Genomic DNA, 17,591 nt, shown 5'->3' on the forward strand with positions numbered 1-17,591 from the left:
CGGTATTGAACGGTTGGTGGAGAGGAGAGTACCCTCCTCACTGCAAGACCGTTACAAAGAAGAGGTAAGTTTTTTTAAAAATTAATGAAACAAACATCTTATTCATTATTTTCATTAATTTCAGCTGCTTTCCCTCGGGTGCCTATTCGGTAAACTTTTCCATCGATTCCCAAATAGGGAATTCCGTCTGGCGTTACTGAATTCCAATTATATGGAGGATTTGGGTGCCAAGCTGGCCCAATCTGTCCATCTTGGGGCAGAGGAGGGCTTCGATAAATTCCCTGCTGCCCTCGCCGATCCAAAGGAGGCGGCTTCCTTCATGGCCACATTGGCCACGATCTTTGTGCAAGGAATTCACAAAGTCCTTAAGGAAACGTAAGTATATTATCATGTGTCATAAAAAATATACATCATTTTTTTTCCAGGCACATGCAAATGGCCAATTTACTAACCGACGAGGACGACGAGGAGCCAGGACCATCGAAGAGGATGAAGGCGAATTAGTTTTAGTATTAGAATTAGTATTAGTATTATAATATAGTTAAGTATTAGTTTTAGCATTAGTCTTAGTTTAGTTAAGTTGATTACAGTGGATTAGGCCTCTCGGGGATACCACTTGAAAAAAAAACGCGCCATTACTCTACCTCAAAGGTGGTGCGGAAAACAGTAAATAAATTTAAAAAATAAATTATAATAAATTTAAATTAAATGTGTTTGTTTTGAAATATACGGTGTATTGGTATATAAATTGGTCTCGTAAAATTTTTATTTTTCATTTTTCATTTGCATGACACAATGTTTGAAATGAAAATGATGTGATGAAATTTAAAATTCCCGGCTCGATTGGAATGCAAATTTAGCCGGGTAAATAATTTGCTAATAATTTAAACAAGGAAGTTGATAATTTTTGGTCAATTTTTATCCGATCTCGAAAGTACTGAGTTGACGAAAATCTTAATGACCAAAAAAATTAAGAAAAAGGGTAATACCCCTGCAGTTCTGAGCACTAGTTCGTTGCTGGGGAAATAAGCACTTACCAGCAGACCACCACTACTTACAAAGTGGCGTCTAGCCATGCGTTTTTTAATTTCCATTTTTGTATGAAATGTCCGCAAATAGGGTCAATCGCCACCGCCTCGATTACCCACGAACTAGTGAAATAGTGCATCATATTAGGGTCTTTAAAGAAACTACTTACATTAGACCCCATGGAACGGCCGGTAAAATAAGTGCTTACATGGGACCCTATGGAACGGCCGGTATAATAAGTGCTTACATCAGACCCCATGAAGAGGTCGGTGAAGTAAGTACTTACATTGGACCCCATGGAGGGGCCTGCCATTATAAATTAAAAAAGGTGGCAGTAGGTGTGATGTTACCAACTATCGACCTATAGCCAAAATTTGCAACGTCGCTAAGATACTGGAGCGGATAGTAACTAAAAAATTGACTTTTCTGGCTCGCAATTTCATATCCCCCAACCAGCATGGTTTTCTGCCTGGGAGGTCCACTACCACTAATTTAGCTGTCTTTTCTAAGCACTGCTTTGAAGCTTTCGAAAACCGATTTCAGGTTGATGCCATTTACACCGACTTCTCCAAAGCCTTCGACAAAGTGTGTCATGCTGCCCTTCTGGCCAAATTATATAAATTAGATATTCATTCCTGCCTATTAAGTTGGTTCGAGTCTTATCTGGCTGACCGACCTTGCCACGTTACTGTTGGAGACGCTATCTCAAGTCCATTTGTCACCTCCTCTGGTCTTCCACAAGGCAGCTCTCTTGGACCTCTTCTATTTATAATTTTCATTAATGACATCTCGTCATGCTTTCGTCATTCGCACTTTTTAATGTATGCGGATGACCTTGAAATCTATAAAGAGATTAGCTGCATTAGTGACAGTTACTTGTTACAGGAGGATATATCCAGAGTTTACTCATGGTGCTCCCGCAATCTTCTTCCATTAAACTTATCTAAGTGTTTGTTTACCCGTTACAGTAGGCGGTCTCTTGAAATCTGTACGGGTTATTCCATCAATAATTATAATTTGGCAGCTAAAGAAGAGGTGTTAGACCTTGGTGTCTTATTCGACAGCAAATTTAAATTTTCGGGTCACTTAGACTACATTTTACCTAAAGCGTATGCTATGCTGGGCTTTGTTAAGAGGCACGTGAACCAGTTTAAAAGTCCATACTCGAGCCTCAGCGTCTATGCTGCATTCATTCGGTCGAGGCTGGAATATGCCTCAATCATTTGGAACCCGGAGTGTAAAGTTCGTTCCAATAGAATTGAGCGACTCCAGAAAAAATTTTTAAAATTTGCACTTCTGCCTCTAAGGTTTCCTTCATACCAGAGCCTTTGCCTTCTTCTGAACGTTTGCACGTTGGAGGATCGGCGTAAACTGGCAGCGTTAACTTTTTTAAATAATTTAATCGTTAATAACATTGATTGTCCTTTTTTGTTGGGACTCGTTAATTTTAATGTTCCTCAAAGGGATCTTCGTACCTTTGCCCCCTTTCGGGTCAAGTGTCATAGGGCCAATTATTTTTTTAAATGAGCCGATAGAGCGGGCTCTTTCTTATTTTAATTCTTTGCCGCCTAGCCTCCGAACTGAGTGGGGCTCTGAAAAGGGTGTGTTAAAACACAAGTTAATAAGGCATTTATTAAGTTTTTGTTAATTTTGTAGTTTTATTTATTAGGTGTAAGTTGTTATGTTATGTAGCCATGTAAGGATTTGTCCGTTGGCGAAATAAATAAATAAATAAATAAATAAAAAATATATACAATTGCAATTACAGTTTTTATTTAGTTTAATTTTTTTTTTTTTATAACGGGGTTTGTTCTTTCATTACTATTAGGCTGCTTGAGTTTTTAAAATCTCTTTTTTTGGAGCTGCGGGGCCTTTCTCAATTGTTCCTCAGCTGGGCCAATACCGCCGACTGCAGTTATTGAATCTAGAAATAAAAAGGATTAAACAAGTTTTAATAGATTAAAGTGTATAATGATTATTAAACAATTATCTTTTAAATACTCACCGATTATAACGCCAAAACAAGTTTCTTCTTTTCTTAGGGCACCTTTCCCCTGAACGCCATCCACATTATACTCCCAGACCACTTCATTGGCTAAAATATATTTATACATATTTATACATAATATATACATAAACATATTTTATATTACAAACATATATTATTTTTTAAGTCACTCACCTAATAATCGATTGATCCGCTTTGCACTTCTTAGCTCAAATGCTTGCAAAAATTTCGTCAGCCAGCAAACACAGCGGCGTTTGAGCGAAAGAGTAGCAGAAAATAAAACAAACTGTTCTTTCTGGACAATTGTTTTTGTAAGCAGTGCACCGAAGACGCGTAAACAAACAGCGATGTAAAGCATAATCGAAGTTTTGTCTTTAATCTTGTGTATGCTCTTTCCACAAAATAACAAAAACAAAAGCGATGCTTGCCGTAATTTTGTACTTATGCGCTAATGCGCATATATTTATTAACTGAGTGGTTCGACGTTCGATTACTATAGGGTTAATCTAGTAAGTACCCATGTAGTTATCGACGAGGTAAGAACTTACCCAGAGCTAATCGCTAAATCGAATCGACTAGGTGGTTCGACGTTCGTTTACTATAGGGTCACTTTAGTAAGTACCCATGTAGTGATCGACGAGGTAAGCACTTACCTAGGGTCAATCGCAAACTCGAGTCGACTAGGTGGTTCGACCGTCGTTTACTATAGGGTCACTTTAGTAAGTACCCATGTAGTGATCGGCGAGGTAAGCATTTACCCATGGCCAATCGACACCTCCAGTTCTGCAGGGACTGAACTGGGTCAAAATCAAAATCAAAATCAATCACAAATCATTTCAATGTCAGCTGTTTTTTTTTTATCCGGCAACGATGAGTGAAGTGAAATTTTACTCACATTTTTAACAGTGCTATGTTAAAATGTTCTGTTAACAACAGAATTGTTAATCTTGCCCACCTCTAATAATGGTTAAATGTGTAATGTTAAATAATGTACCTGAAAATGTTAAATTAATTAACAGCCCCCCCATTCCCACTCCAGAAACATTAACAGCGCCTGCATGTAACAATTACATAGTAAATTCGGACAAGGGCGCCATCTGCTGTTCAAATACACCCCCTGCTATTTCTACATGTATTAGGATTATTATTATATTATTATATTAGTAGATTATTTCTAATTAGGATTAGGATTAGTATTAAATGCCAAATTTTGTAATTTCTTTAATTTTGTAAAATTTCTGACAATTTTAGAATTTTAGAAAGTGGCTTTAGGGTACGATTACTATCCTGAAAGTTGGCAAACGGTCCCTTGGTGACTCTGGCTTGTTGCTGTTATCCATGTTTTTGCACTATTTATTTATTTATTTACTCACCGTTTCTGTTTTTGTTCCTGCCTGTTTTGATGTCCTTTATTTATTTATTAATTTTGGCCGCACATCTCGCCAAAAATATGCCGGAGAGAGGAAAGTGGAAAAGGAGAATCAACGGAGGAGAAAGGAGAAAAAGAAAATAGAATCCAGCTTTGTGGGTGCAGAACAGGAAAGTTTAAACTTTTTCGCAATATCATTTATTCTGCCAGAGGACTCTTCACCTCTTTGCGGTGAGTTAGTATACAAAGATATTTTTATCAGCCATTCGCCAAACATTTTTATCGGAAAGCGGGTCGAAACTGCCCTTTCCCCTTCCCGGCTCACCTTCCAGTACTAAAAAGAGCGAGCCCCACCAATATCAATACCAATATCTATACCAATACCAATACTCTTGCTCAGCGCGGACTTGAACCTCATTCCGTTCTAAAAAGAGCGGGCCCCACTAATACTAATACCAAAACATCAACCATTGTTTTAACCAGAATGAGCTCCAGTGGGTGCTCCAAAAAGTTCAAAAACTTTGGAAATAAAAAACGCCTCCTCTCCTCGTCTCCCTCTAATATTTTTAGCTCCAAAAAAAGGGTCCTCCTGGAGGAGCCCCTTAAGCTCAACTCTGCTAACGTTAACAGCACCCCGAAACTTATTAACAGAACCAGCCATGGCGTCACCTATTGTCCCAAACCAATTCCAAAAACATCCCATGTAGATGTTGAAACCCGTGTTATGCCCAAAGCCGTAGATAACACGGGAGTCATGGGGGTTTCTAATGGGTCAAAAGAAGTTAAAGAGTCAAAAGTAGTCATTCATTCGGTCCAGATGCTCCGAAATTTTTTCTCTGAATTAAACAGGTATAGGTCTGCTAACCCTGCTAATCCTACTGACCCTGTCACTCTTATGCCACCAAACTGCCTTCCCTCTGGGAAAGCCCCCAGTGAGGTCACGAGTCTGCCTGATCCTGGCCCTGTTACCTTAAGTGCCAGTGCAATAGTTCACACTTCGCCAGACTCCTTTGATAAAATTATGCGCTCCAGGGCCTCGATAAAAGTGGTAGTAAATTATGATGCTGAATTTCCTCCTCTGGGGTCGGCAAAAAATATTCAAACTTCTTCCTTCAAAAGTGACTTTGCCAAGAAACTTCATCTGAAGAAGAATGAAGCAAACAGCTGCTGCCATGGTCCCTCCCAAAGCGGCTTTTGTCCCTCATCCTCCGATCCCCCAATACCACAGATGCCAGAGATTTGGCCACACGGCATCCTTCAACAGCCTGCAACAAACCGCGGCATATGCCTCCTCGCTGCTGCAATTGCGGTGGCCGGCATGTAAGCTCCTATAGAGGCTGTAGGGCTTACAAGGACTTTAGGTTTAGGCTATCCCGACAGGCGTCAGCCGGGAACCATAGCTATCGCCAGCAAAACCGGCGTGATAGAGCCTCTTTTAGGCAGCCTGTTGGGTCTGGGAATAGGAATGTTTCTAAAAATAATGAAAATTACTGGGGCATCCTGGATCAGGATGTTGAAACTATCTCCCCTCCACCGCAAGTCAAAAACCCCTTCCGTAAAACCTTCCGTCTTAAGGACAAGCCTCAGTCTGAAAGGTTGGCCAAGCGGGGATCTTGGAAGCCCAAACAAAATCCCGCCGAAGCCCATCTTACCCGTCTCAGGACCAAGCTTGCGGATCACATGGGAAAGACAGAAATGGGACAAAATCGGAAGCTGGAAGTAATAAAGGAACGGGAAATCAAAAGTAATGATCACTGGCAAAGTCTATTAAAACAAGAAAAGAAAGCTAACTTCGGGCGGAGCCGAAGTTTATATACCCTTGAAGTTTAAACCGGATATATATCTCAAACATCGGATATAGTTGGCCGATCCTTATGGGAATATGAATATATAATCCAATTTATTACAATACAAAATCTAAAAAAAGTCTCAAGCTTCTATCTTCAAAAATACCAAAGTTGGTATTTCTACCAAAAACCATTTCCGATCGTTCAGTTATATGGCAGCTATAAGATATAGTCGGCCGATCGTTATGAAATTTGATAGATCGGATTAACTGACCAAAAATAGAATGCGTACCAAGTGCCAGCTTTCTATCTTCAAAAACACGAAAGTTGGGTCATTTCCGATCGTTCAGTTATATGGCAACTATAGGATATAGTCGGCCGATCCTTATGAAATTTGGCATGACGTAATGTTTTGCCAAAAATAGCTCTCATGTCAAATTTGAACTCTCTAACTCTAAAAACATCAAAGTTATACCATTTCCGATCAATCAGTTATATGGCAGCTATAGGATATAGTCGGCCGATCTGAGCCGTTCCGACTTATATACTGCGTGCAAAGAAAAGAAGGGTGTGTGCAAAGATTCACGATAGCTTTAAAACTGAGAGACTAGTTCGCGTAGAAACAGACAGACAGACGGACAGACGGACATGCTCATATCAACTCAAGAGGTGATCCTGATCAAGAATATATATACTTTATAGGGTCGGAGATGTCTCCTTCACTGCGTTGCACACTTTTGACCAAAATTATAATACCCTCTGCAAGGGTATAAAAATTATCGGATGGGTTGGAGGAGGACAAAAATAGGACACTTGACAGACTCAAAAACATTGAGGAAAAACTGGACAGGCTTTGTTCTATGTTTAATAAAATCAACAACATACTTGACGTGATCTTTCTTTTAACAATAACAATAACAACGCCACCAATTTGGACAACCTGATTGAAATGGACTCGGCTAGCAATGATTCGCTCCAAAGACTACTTGACGACAATGAATGTCCTTATGAATAAATCTTGTAAGTGTCTGTCCTGTCCTTCCCTTCAATGTATTTTCAAACGTGACCTAAGGATTGGCTCATGGAATGCTGGCGGTGTCTCCAATAAGTTGGCCGAGCTAGAGGCCTTCCTGGTCTCCAATAAAATTGATGTCATGATGATTAATGAGTTGAAATCCTTATCCATTAATATTCCTGGCTACCACACCTACTTAGCCATTAACCCTCAAACATCCAGGAGAGGAGGAGCCGCTCTCCTTGTTCGTACCGGGATACCTCACTCGCCACTTGATCCTGTTTCCAACGACACGTTTCAATGTTGCCCAGTTCTCTTGTCCGGCATCGTTCTTGCATCCATCTATTGCCCTCCATCTTTCAAATGGTCCGCTGATAACTTTAAAGACCTTTTTAAAAATATTGACAAGCTCTGCCCGCTCCAAAGTCCACGGTTCCTGGTCGCGGGGGATTGGAATGCCAAATTCCAGATGTGGGGCAGCTCTAGAAGCTGCAAAAGAGGCAAAGCTTTGATGAAAGAAATTTTAAGCAAGCCTAGATATAACATCCTGGCCACCGGAGGAGCCACCTTTTTTCCACATAATAAGAATTCAAATCCCTCATCGATTGATTTCGCGATCTCCTCTGGTTTCCTTCCTTCCCATCTCTTCATCTCGGCAAGCAATCAATTGTCCTCTGACCACCTCCCCTTAATTATAAGGGCGCCTCTAGGCAAATTAGCCTTATTGCCTCAGGCGACTCATCCACCTACTTCCAGGCCTCTCTTTCCGCCAAGGAGTCGAGAGGATATAAAAACCTTCCAAGACACCTTGGATAGAAAAATCCTATTAAATACTGAAATTTACACAGGCATGGACATTGAGGATGCCGTTGACATCCTCTCAGCAAACATCAAGGGGGCTCTTTCAACAACATCTGCTCCTGCGAGAGCCACCTCTAGGCTGAGAAATCAAGGTCCGCGTCCTAAATTGGACAATCATACCCGCCTCCTCCTTAGAAATGTCCAGTATCGGGAATTGGAGTATAAAAAAAACCCGTCAGTCCACACTAAAGCTAAATACATGTAACGTGTAACGGTAGTGGTGATCAATCCGGGATTTTGTACTTGCGGGGCACGCTTTACTATTCCGGCTCGGGCTCGTCGGCTTGGGGGGTGGTGGTCTTGCTCCGTACAGAATCCCACACAACTACACATTATTATTAATTAGAAATCGGAATTAGCGTGCTGCGACAAAAAAATACTCAAACAGGAAAACTGTAAAAATATCTAGAGCTAAACGATAACCGGAAGAACAGAAGGACCGTTTCAGAGAAACCAGAAGAAAGGGAAAGGAAAAGAGGTGAGAAATAAAAAGAAAGGTTGCGATACACAGCTGGAATGTGTACGCTTTATGCCCTACCCAACCTACGACCCTCTCCGCTCGAGCATGGCTCTGAGGATCCCTTCACATCCTAGGGTCTGAGAAACAACAGCGTGGTTCAGTTATAAGTTTAGTTATTCATTATATTATTATTTTTTTCAAACGTTATAAAAGGTAATAATTAAAAGATACATGTTTTGTTTTGTGCGATAGAAAATTATAACCAAAGATTGTAATCAAATATTCAAAATTAGGGGGTAGCAATATAGTAATTATAACAATAACTTAAAACTAAATATTAAGGAATATTTGTAAAAAATGTATTAATGTTAGAAGATATTAAAATTATTAAAGTAATGGCATGATTAATAAAAAAAAAATAAACAACAATTTAAATTCCTATCCCAAACGTGGCAATAATCTTGGCAGGCGAAATTCAAAAATAAAGTTAATCTATTTCGTTAATTGGCGTTGTTCATTTCATATTAAAAAAGAAAAAAAAATTTTTTTTTCAAGTCTTTATAAAAATTTTCAAACATAATTTTTTTTTTTAGTGTATTTAAAACTTTTCTTTTATCTAAAATATTTTCATGTTTTCATTCTCATCTAATCTCTAATTATTTTTATTTCAATAATATTAAATTAAATAAAATTCATTCCAAAATTTCTCTCAGTGTAGCCAAAGCTCGCTGACTGAAAGATAAGCTCGCTGTAAATATAACCGTTCTTAGATTCTTCTTTTTTTCCATCTTTCTATTTTTTTGCAAAATTCGTTTTAGTGAGAATGTTACTTGCACCAACAAAAAAAAAAAAAAATGATAATTTCATGCAGCTAATTTTTTTTTTTTTTTTGTAAAAAGTAAATATAAATTAAGAAAACAAACTCACTTGCATTTCCATGACGAAAGATCGATCTCCCGCGCTGGCGTGCTGAAAACGAAATTTTGGGGGGCTTTTCCCATAATTTTCGGGAAATTCTGAGACGCAAATAATTTAAATTTCTTTGTAACACATCAGAGCTTTTCTTTCAGTGCTTCTTGCTCTTTCAAACCAAACTCAGCAACCAAAACAAAAATAAAAGGAAAAAAAATCAAAAAAAATAAATAAAAATTAGCAATTTAAATTTCGAGGAGCCTTTCTAATTTCTCTTTGCCGCACGTTTTCACATTTTTTAACTTTATTTATATAAATTTTCCATTTTTTTAACTTATTCTTTATTTATAACATTTTTTAACTATTTATTCTTTTAACATTTACTTTTAGGTTTTCGCTTCACCTTTTCATTCATTCTTTCTACAATAATTTGCTTTTTAGCACTGTTTTAGCTTAATTATATTTTTAGGTTTATTTATTTAAATTCCCACTTCATTGTTTGTAGTGTATTACTCTTAAAAATTTTGGTATAACCAAAAAAAAATAAATTTTAATTTTTGTTTCTGCACATTTTTCGTTCACGTTTTTTTTTCTTTTTTTATAGCTCGCAAGCATTAATCTTCATTATTTAATATTTTTTTTTTTATTATAGTTTTTTTGTTTTATATTTTTCTCTGTGTACACGTGGTTTTTTTTTTTTTGGGGACTTTAGGTTAAATTCACATTTTTCACTCCCACTAGGCTTTTTCGCCCACTGTCACAATCAAAAAAATGCTGGCCCACGGAGTTGCCGATCCCTCGATGGGATGAATAAGGCGCTCCGCGGGACACTGAGGATCGCTGGGCCGGCTCAGGGTGTGCTCCACTTGGATGCCGGGCCGTTGGATGAGCCACGTGGAGGTGGATTTTCCTGGGCAAGGCCGGTAACTCCTAAGGGTTCCTATTTTTCTTCCTTCCTTGGGTGGGTTGGCAGATTAGGCAGGTTTATCTGGGTAATCTAAAGAAATAACCCAAAAAGAATTTAACTCATGTGTGAGCAATGACTCCCACATGTCAAGGTAAGGAACTTACATGGACAGGTCTTTCTGCTCTGAAGGTTCGATTGAAAAGAACCTAAGATTCCAGAGCGGAAATACACGTCAGTCAAACACAGCGCCATCATAGGTCAATGCAGCTTTCCAGTGCATACCTGCATACAGCTGATAAGAAGCTGCATCTCGGATGGCAACTCTTAGTTTACCTAATCGGTAATCTACGCTTACGATCTTTGGCGCCAAATATAAAAACATTTGAATTTTTCTTTGGCTTCAGTCGCCAGTACAAAACCCCCCCGCTAAAATCAGACTAGGGTATGATCGAGAGAATACTCTAGACTGATTCCGACTGAAGCTATTGTCGAATGTCTTTAGCGTGGTAAGTACCTACAACTTTTCCTTGAAGGTCTTCCAGTTCATAGTAGAGGTTACCGATCTTTCTTCGAATCCGAGACTTTACAAACATTGGACCGAATTTGGCGTTATATCCAGCTTGAAAGCAGCTTTGCTTAAAGTTACGTCGATATACCTCTTGACCTTCAGTATACGTGACCTTACGAGTACGGAGATCATAGCGCTTCTTGTTTTCCTCGTGCTTTCTGTACATTTGCTCGCATGCTTGTTTGCGAACTATTTCGAAAGAATCCTGCCTGCCAAATCGTAGCGAACGATCGTTCAAAAGATTTAAACGTCGGAGCAGAGAATAGGTTGAACCAGAGGTAACCATATGCTGTCCAAAAGCCATGTAGTACGGACTTGTTCCAAGGCTGGAGTGTATGGAAGATCTCAGCGCACAGGATATCCTGTTCAGAACTTCATCCCAATCCTTCTGATCCGGGCGTATATACGCTCTAATGGCGGATATGACCGACCTATTTACACGCTCCGAGGCGTTAGCCTGAGGTGAATAAACAGCAGTCAGAGTATGATTAATGCTATATTCCTGCATTAATCCTCGAAACGCTTTCGACCGAAATTGGGACCCGTTATCTGACACTATCGTTTCAGGGACTCCAAAAGTCATAAACAGTTCACTGTCTAGATACTTCACAATTGCGCTAGAATCAATTTTCCTAACAGGCTTAAGGAAAACAAACTTTGAGAAGTGATCGAGGACGATAAAAATGCCCACGTTTCCACTTCGCGATCTGGGATAAGGCCCGAGAAAATCAACGAAAAGCCTTTGAAAGAACCGCTGAGTCTCCGGTGCTCTCCCCAAAGGAGGTCTGAGAACACAATTCGGTGCTTTCGTGCATTTGCAAACCTCACAAGCGCTTATATAAGCCCTTACGTCTGAAACGAGACCAGGCCAGAAATAGTAATGCCTAATCCTCTCGATAGTTTTGTGTACGCCTCCATGTGAGGCCAAGGGGCTATCATGAGCTAGAGAAAGAACTTTGGGCACTAATTCCTTTGGTAACCAAAGCTTCCATGCGTATTCGTCATGTACCTGTTCCCCGGTTAAGTGTTCCGCTTTACGATACAAATAACCGTCTTCCACTTTAAGATCAGGGAAATTTAGTTTATTTTCTTCCACTCTCTTTATCAGATTACTATACTCCTCCGATTTAAAAGCTTCGGAATTTAGATCAATAATAAGTCCTTCCGTCAAATCAATGGCAGCAACTGCCTCTTCGTTCACGCGAGACAAAACGTCGGGAACAACGTTTAGTGAACCCTTGCGATGCTCGATCTCGAAAACGTATCTTTGTAACGCTAACGACCACCGAGCTAATCGGGAACTTAAATCGTGGTTCGACATCAACCACTTTAACGAAGCATGATCTGTAATTATCTTGAATTTCAAACCCTCCACATACGCTCTAAAATTCTTTAAAGCGACGATAGCAGCTAAACATTCTTGTTCAGTGACTGTGTAGTTTTTCTGAGCTTTATTCAATTTCTTTGAAACAAAAGCAATCGGTCTCTCGTCGCCTTCGTCTGAAACCTGCACTAATACAGCACCTACGCCTGTTTTACTGGCATCACAGTGTATAGCGAACGGCTTCGCGAAGTCTGGACTACATAAAACAGGTGCTTCACTAAGACACTGCTTTAGCCTCTCAAACGCTCTTATAGCCTCTTCGGTCAAGATGAACTTTCGTTTTGTCGTCATCAAGTCTGTCAAAGGAGCAGATAGAGACGCAAAATTTGGCACGAATTTCCGATACCATCCACACATCCCCATAAAGCTTCTCAAGTTCTTTAGGCTTTTTGGTAAAGGAAAGTTGGTAATCGCAGACACCTTTTCTGGGTCTGTACGGATTCCGCCGTCACCTATTATATGACCTAGATAACGCACTCGCCGCATGCAGAAGTGACTTTTGCCAATGTTGATTGTCAAACCTGCACGCCTGATGTGCAATGCTAACTCCCTGAGAACTTCGAGGTGATCTTCAAAACTTGCAGATACTATTAGAAGATCATCTAAATATATAAAAACTTCGTTCCTCATGTGAGCTGGCACTACCTTGTCCATTAAACGAGACATGGTGCTCGTAGCATTGCATAAGCCAAACGGCATTACTTTAAATTGGTATAACGGTCTACCTGGTACCGTGAACGCAGTCTTATCGCGCGACTGAACATCTAAAGGCACTTGCCAATAAGCATCCTTTAAGTCTAAGCTAGTTATAAATTCTGCTTTCGGTAATCGGCTCAAAATCCCATTTATTTGGGGAAGAGGGTACGCGTCCTTTTCAATGAAGCTATTGACTTTCCGACAATCTAAACATATTCTAACTTTCCCTGGCTTAGTAACCATTACTATCGGGGAGGACCATGCACTCTCCGATTCCTCTATCACACCCAATTGCAACATTCTGTCGATCTCCGTATACATTGCCTTCTCGACTGCAGGAGATACAGGGAAATGCCGCTGTTTGATGGGCTTCGCCATTCCTACATCAATAGTGTGAGTTATCAAATTTGTCCTGCCTAATCCTTCCTGAGTAAAAGAAGGAAAACAACTTATAGTATTTGCCAATTTAGCTTTTTCGTCTTCCGACAAATCGTGTTGATCCACCTCATCAGGGCGGGCTACCTTAGACGATTCTATTTCCGAAATCTTTAAATGTGTTGGAAGAAGATCGTATAACTTCCAAAAGTCTATGCCAAGATATAAATCTTGTTTGAGTGAAGGTACGACATACAGTTTTAAAGGCTTCTTATCATTGCCGTATTCTACGTCAATGTTTAGAACTCCTACTATATTTTGGGATTTCCCGTCTGCTGTCGCAGCGCTGCCTTTTATGGCTCGGTATTCCTTATTCTTTATCACTTCCTTAGCTAATTCTCCTCCTATGCAACTAATCGAAGCTCCCGAATCTAACAACCCGTATACAACGCGACCGAGCAATTGAACCGGTAGAAACGGTCGAGGATCTCTAGTTCCTGCGGGTATGGAATTAATGTGTTTCAAACTGTCTTTGCATCTTTTCACATTTTTCCAAAAAGCCTTTAACCTTCGTGAATTTCGTTTAGCTACGTTAGCTATCTTTTGTACTTCATGGATTGCGACGTCCCTTAACTTTGAAATTTTGCTATGAAGCAGAGAGCTATCTGGGACTATTTGTTCGTCTGGGGAAGAGAGAGATACACTTTGAAGAGTGTCCTCTATTGGTCGGTCATTGTAGACTGATTTCGACTGGCATATGAAGTCTTCTGTTTGTATTGCGACTTCGATATGCCTTGCTTGAAGTTTTTTGAACATTTACTGCAACTTGGCTTGTACGTGTTAGCCGCGCCGCATCCGTAACAAAAAACACGTCTCTCTGAGAGACAATCCTGATACCTATGTCCTTCGCCTTGGCAGTTCCAGCATTTCAAGGAAAAGGCTTCGATTTCTGCCTCGCCCTCAGGTTCTGATTCTTGGAGATCTACCATTTCATCTCCAAATTCAGCTACTTCACGCCTAAAAGGAACAACCTTAGTGTACCCACTACATCTCTTGACATCATGCGAGAAATGCTTCGCGACGCCTACAAATCTCCCTTAATTCGGACACCGTTTTTATCTCCAGATTCAGGATTTCATGCCGAATTTCAGGACGAAGATTACTTTTAAGTACTCGGACAAGTTTACTTGACTCCCAGGGCTGTTCTAACTGATCAGTTAGTCCTGAAATGTTGTCGTAGAAGCTATCGAAGGATTCGTTTGGTTTCTGTTTAGTCATTCTAATTATTTCCTCTATGTCATTATCATCTCTACTGTGCCTGAATTGAAGTCGTAAGGCTGCACAAAAATCCTCCCAAGAGATTTCACCGTACGCCTTATGGTACCGCCAGTAAAACTCGTTGGCTTTCCCTTCGAATAGAACACTGCAGTTCCTACACAAAACGGTAAAGTTTCCGTCCAGCATTTGCCTTGTGAGGGCTTCGACCCTATAAATAAAATTGTCAACAGACATACTTTCTCCAGAAAATTTAATTTTCCAACCATTGAGAATGTGGACCACTTTATCTGGCCGCGTTAGTAATTCAGATGCAACCGTGCGTTGGGAAGCAGGAGAGCGTGGAGTTTCGACTCTATCAAAAACTCTTGGCACCTGATCTTGGGGCTGGGGCTGAGCTGGACTTGGTGTGAGCGTCGCTCGATTCACACTTTCCGAGAAAGCATTCTGTATTAATGCAGACATCTTCTCAGAGAGAGGGGGGGGGGGTAGGGGGTAGCAATATAGTAATTATAACAATAACTTAAAACTAAATATTAAGGAATATTTGTAAACAAGAAAGGAAAGCTAACTTCGGGCGGAGCCGAAGTTTATATACCCTTGCAGTTTAAACCGGATATATATCGCAAACATCGGATATAGTTGGCCGATCCTTATGGAAATATGAATATATAATCCAATTTATTACAATACAAAATCTAAAAAAAGTCTCAAGCTTCTATCTTCAAAAACACCAAAAGTGGTATTTCTACCAAAAACCATTTCCGATCGTTCAGTTATATGGCAGCTATAAGATATAGTCGGCCGATCGTTATGAAATTTGGTAGATCGGATTAACTGACCAAGAATATAATCTGTACCAAGTTCCAGCTTTCTATCTTTAACAACACGAAAGTTGGGTCATTTCCGATCGTTCAGTTATATGACAGCTATAGGATATAGTCGGCCGATCCTTACGAAATTTGGCATGTCGTAATGTTTTGCCAAAAATAGCACTCATGTCAAATTTGAACTCTGTAACTTTAAAAACGTCAAAGTTATACAATTTCCGATCAATCAGTTATATGGCAGCTATAGGATATAGTCGGCCGATCCGGGCCGTTCCGACTTATATACTGCGTGCAAAGGAAAGAAGGGTGTGTGCAAAGTTTCAAGACGATAGCTATAAAATTGAGAGACTAGTTCGCGTAGAAACAGACAGACGGACAGACAGACGGACAGACAGACGGACAGACGGACATGCTCATATCAACTCAGGAGGTGATCCTGATCAAGAATATATATACTTTATAGGGTCGGAGATGTCTCCTTCACTGCGTTGCACACTTTTGACCAAAATTATAATACCCTCTGCAAGGGTATAAAAAAAAAAAAAAAAACATAATCGAGCCCCAGCGTCTACGCTGCATTTATTAGGAGATTTAAGCGTCTACGCTGCACCAGGAGATTTACCCACTGCAAGCTTAATTTGGGCAGTTAACTCCTCGAGGCGAAAAAAGACGGAGCCCGAATCCTGTGCCGATAAGTTGTTCAGCGTACACCGAAGTTTGTCACTAATTTCTTCTTTTTCTGTTAGTGTTTTATACGGCCAGACGGAAAAACGTTCCTCCAGATGATCAACAAAAGCATCCGCCTTCTCCTGAGGGGTCCGGTCGGATCTTCATCTCCCCAGAGCGGTCAATTTTTAGTGGGTAATCCGGTTGAGGCTGATTTTTAAGGGATCTTGTGATCTTCCAAATTTTTGCCATATTATATCGGTCCTCTGAGTTAAGCGCAGCTAGCTTGTCAATAAATTTTTTCGATTTGATACTTTTCAACGCTTTCTTTAGTTTGTTTTCAGCTCTGGTGTATGTACTGGCGACTGAAGCCAAAGAAAAATTCAAATGTTTTTATATTTGGCGCCAAAGATCGTAAGCGTAGATTACCGATTAGGTAAACTAAGAGTTGCCATCCGAGATGCAGCTTCTTATCAGCTGTATGCAGGTATGCACTGGAAAGCTGCATTGACCTATGATGGCGCTGTGTTTGACTGACGTGTATTTCCGCTCTGGAATCTTAGGTTCTTTTCAATCGAACCTTCAGAGCAGAAAGACCTGTCCATGTAAGTTCCTTACCTTGACATGTGGGAGTCATTGCTCACACATGAGTTAAATTCTTTTTGGGTTATTTCTTTAGATTACCCAGATAAACCTGCCTAATCTGCCAACCCACCCAAGGAAGGAAGAAAAATAGGAACCCTTAGGAGTTACCGGCCTTGCCCAGGAAAATCCACCTCCACGTGGCTCATCCAACGGCCCGGCATCCAAGTGGAGCACACCCTGAGCCGGCCCAGCGATCCTCAGTGTCCCGCGGAGCGCCTTATTCATCCCATCGAGGGATCGGCAACTCCGTGGGCCAGCATTTTTATACCCTTGCAGAGGGTATTATAATTTTGGTCAAAAGTGTGCAACTCAGTGAAGGAGACATCTCCGACCCTATAAAGTATATATATTCTTGATCAGGATCACCTCCTGAGTTGATATGAGCATGTCCGTCTGTCCGTCTGTCCGTCTGTCCGTCTGTCCGTCTGTCCGTCTGTCCGTCTGTCTGTCCGTCTGTCTGTTTCTACGCGAACTAGTCTCTCAGTTTTAAAGCTATCGTCTTGAAACTTTGCACACACCCTTCTTTCCTTTGCACGCAGTATATAAGTCGGAACGGCCCGGATCGGCCGACTATATCCTATAGCTGCCATATAACTGATTGATCGGAAATGGTATAACTTTGGTGTTTTTAGAGTTAGAGAGTTCAAATTTGACATGTGAGCTATTTTTGGCAAAACATTACGTCATGCCAAATTTCATAAGGATCGGCCGACTATATCCTATAGCTGCCATATAACTGAACGATCGGAAATGACCCAACTTTCGTGTTTTTGAAGATAGAAAGCTGGAACTTAGTACAGATTT

General features: G+C 40.3%; 2 long non-coding RNA genes across 2 annotated transcripts; both read right to left on the bottom strand.

Moving 5' to 3' along the window:
- Positions 1–2,831: 2,831 nt before the first annotated feature.
- Positions 2,832–3,500, bottom strand: LOC138927744 (uncharacterized). Its single transcript, XR_011444208.1, has 3 exons — positions 3,212–3,500; positions 3,035–3,124; positions 2,832–2,953 (listed from the first exon to the last, which is right to left on the bottom strand). It is a non-coding gene; the product is annotated as an uncharacterized lncRNA (long non-coding RNA).
- Positions 3,501–10,011: 6,511 nt separating this feature from the next.
- On the bottom strand, positions 10,012–12,885 carry LOC138925531 (uncharacterized). Its single transcript, XR_011441765.1, has 2 exons — positions 10,513–12,885; positions 10,012–10,438 (listed from the first exon to the last, which is right to left on the bottom strand). It is a non-coding gene; the product is annotated as an uncharacterized lncRNA (long non-coding RNA).
- Positions 12,886–17,591: the final 4,706 nt, after the last annotated feature.

This window comes from Drosophila bipectinata, chromosome XR, assembly GCF_030179905.1.
Source record: "Drosophila bipectinata strain 14024-0381.07 chromosome XR, DbipHiC1v2, whole genome shotgun sequence".
NCBI lineage: Eukaryota > Metazoa > Arthropoda > Insecta > Diptera > Drosophilidae > Drosophila > Drosophila bipectinata.